We start from the raw sequence: 3,640 nt of genomic DNA on the forward strand, positions 1-3,640 counted from the left end.
GTAATGTGTGGCCCAAGCTTACCTATACTTTTATTTATTTTTTTCTGAAATGCCTTACCACCACTATTTCGAACAAATCCCACCTTTCACAGTTAAATGCATTCTGTCACTTCTTTATTTAGTACTACACCACTGTTGCTTGATGTAATTCCATGACATCATGATTTTATGTCTTGATATTAACAAATGTCATACAACAAAAAATTCTGTAGGTCCCACAGACATGCATGAAAACCTTTAGTGCCCATAAACAACAACAGCATTATGTCACACCTCAACATTCCCCTGTAATATTACTTTACTACTACCATACAAGTTGAAACATACAGGAGCAAGGTATAGAAATACAACTATGTATGTCTTAGAGTAAGGCTGAAGCTATTAATCTCTAGAATAAAATTAAAACTTATGCACAAAACCTAAATAGATACCAAAAATATAATTAAAAAGGATTATTAAACAAATTTTAAGCTAATTATAGCACAAATTATTTAATTACACACTACAAAAATTGAAAAAATAAGTGGTTAAAAACGAAAGTAAAATAGTTATAACTGGCATACTTGGCCTGAATCTGAATTAATGAATGAAATAAAATTACAAGATTAAAAGGAACTTTTACATAGTCTAACTTTTGTATTTTTCAAATCATATAAACAATATAATTCTGAATTTGTTTTTGTATAGTTACATTTACATGGTTACTATTTCTCTTCCTTATTAACATGTACCTTACCTTTTTTGTATTACATATACACATACATTAACCACATACAGATTTTAATATAAATACATATACCATCATGTAGTTTTTAGCACCTGTGCAATATGAAGGATGGGAGATTATTTCTAGAGTAGCAGATGATTTCTTTTCCTCAAATAATTTTACATGATATTGTCTTGACTCTAACTAGGCTTTCTTTGGCTTTGCAAGTACATTTTAAAGTGGTGTTCTTAATGTATCTTTGCACCAATGCTGAGGTATACAAAGATAATAATAGGAGCCACCACTAGTAGCTTCTCAGTATTGTCAGTAGTCATCCTGAACTTAACAACTGTCAAAGTCTGAGGCACTTATCCAGTTATATTTTATTCTTGTGGGATGTTTCCTTGGCTTTATAAAAAGATTTGGTAAGTTTTACTGTGGTCTTAAAATTTTTTAGCCCTAGATGGATTTACTTTGGCTTGAATATTTGGTTGTCCAATTAAAAGTAGGTGTACATATTTCTATATTGACACCATTTAGTATGCCATTCAATTGGACAATTGATGTATTTTCTAATCATTGTTGCAATAGATTAATTACAGTATTGACAGGGGAAGTGCTGTAAGTAACAGAATGGTACTAAGTAGAGCTCCAACATTAGTTGAAGTGGTTATGGGAAGTACAGCCATATTGGACAGAGCTATTAACAATACTTGCTTACACATTACTTTGTCCATTGGTTGGGAATCATTCAAAGTTATGGTTTCTTCGATTCTGCAGGTGATAAGTCAGCCGTGTTTCTATCTCTCTCATGATATTAAGAAAAGATGAGCAGTAAAAAAATAATCTGGTATTTTGTTCACTAAGAAGTGAGAAAGTCACCAGCAGTGGTTACTTAGTCTGTAATAATTGAGGTCAGGTAGTAAAATAAGGTCCAAATTGCAACATCTTTTGTCCCAAACAAACTTTTCTTGGAAAAGTTTAACAACAGAACAAAATGTGACTTCATGTTCAACTTATAAATACACTTACCAAGTACTGAAAGGAACTGCCCTTACCTACAAACCAAAGGTAAACATACTTATGTAGTTTTCACAATTTCCTATAAGTAAAACTACCTTATGACTCACACCTATGTGAATGTTGAAAGTTAGCATTTTAAGATTTATAAGTGAATAAATTGTAATGTAACTTTATTTTTATTTTCTTCAATTACTAACCATAAGATAAAGTTTAATCCACTAGTAATTGCCAGTAAGACAATTTCTTGCTTTAAATTTGAAGTGCAGCATTTTGCAACAGGTGAGAATCCACAAATACAAAGGTTAGTAGCAAAAGCATTCACAGGACTCAGGAAACACTATGCAACATATTAAAGTAAGGTTTCTTTCTAGAAAAGTCAAACAAATCATTTGCATTACACAATGCCTAACCTTCATGTATCTCAAACAGCTGGAGTGTGATACAGGTGCTCATTCCACTGGAAGACATTCTTCAAGTTGTTGAATGCAACACCAACAGAGGTCTGTGTAAATGGACTACTGAAACAGCCACTCGAAAAAAGACATTGTCCTCCTACTACAGATGGAGTATTGAAAGTACGGAAGGAGGAATGGTTAGCTTTGGATATTCCACCCTTATTATGGGGCTTTTTTGGAAGAAAAACTATGATGCAAAGCTATTTTCAAAATGCATAGTAAAATGGCATGTGAAGGCAACAAAATTATTTAACATACACAAATTCTGTTTACTTTTACTACTAATTCTTCGGTGCAGCCTCAGCTTTAGTGATAGAACTGGTTTAAACAAACATTAAAAGCCATGCATATGTAGGGCAGCACTGGATGAGAATAGCTAATCTTGTGAGTGGAGGGAAGTACCATATCAGGAAAAGAATAATATTGCACATAGCACTTAAGCCTTAACTCAACTTTAACTTTATTTAAATGTTAAAGTAAAAATAACTGTCCTAAGAATTTTAAATGCCTTCCAGTAACATTAAGTACATTTTGCATGACCTTTGGATAGTTGAATTTTAAAATAGTTGATGACTTTGTGTGTATGTTGTATAAAATATATGTGTATCTTTTCAAAAATAAGAAAGCCACAAGTTTTTGACAGGTTGAAATTATTCTTAAAGTATTTCAAAACATCAATTTATTTTCTTATAAAATTCAAAAGATCTATTACTTATGAAAATGTATATAGACTTTGAAATACTATCTTATGCTAAAACCATTGAGAATTTTGATCTCATTAGATAATGCTTCTGTTAGCATTTTTTAGCAACAATCAACTGAGTTAATAAGAGTTTAGTCCCCCACTGGTACAGTGGTAAGTCTTTGAATTTACAATGCTAAAATCAGGGGTTTGATTCCCCTTGGTGGACTCAGCAGGTAGTCCAATTTGGCTTTGCAATACAATAAACACAAACATAGTAAGAGTTTAAAAAGCTTAAACTTTAGTATAGTTTAAAGTATAGTTCTCTTACAGCCATGTTATTGATTTTTGGCACAAAGCTACATAGTGATCTATCTATGCTCTCTTCACTGAAGAAACTCAAACTCAGAAAGTCCATAAACTTAATACTGAGGGACAGACCAGATGCTTACCATATGGAATTTGATATCCAGTGAGAGGAAACGTATTTCATACTGTAATTCATACAACTAAAACGTGTAGAAAATGTGTGTGGTAGATCTAGCCAAAATATTTGTTAGTCTCAAACACTTTTATTATGAGAGTATAAAGATATGTGAGTTAGCATATTCTACACTTAGTCAACTGATTTAAATGATGGTGTTTCAAAGTAAAGCTAGTGCTTCAATATCCATTGCAACAAATGTTTTGTATAGACAAATATTCATTTTTAACCCCAATAAGACATGGTGGTTCATTAGTATTTCTAGAATAAATAACACATGGATATTGCTT

The sequence above is a fragment of the Tachypleus tridentatus genome, chromosome 7, assembly GCF_004210375.1.
Source record: "Tachypleus tridentatus isolate NWPU-2018 chromosome 7, ASM421037v1, whole genome shotgun sequence".
Classification (NCBI taxonomy): domain Eukaryota; kingdom Metazoa; phylum Arthropoda; class Merostomata; order Xiphosura; family Limulidae; genus Tachypleus; species Tachypleus tridentatus.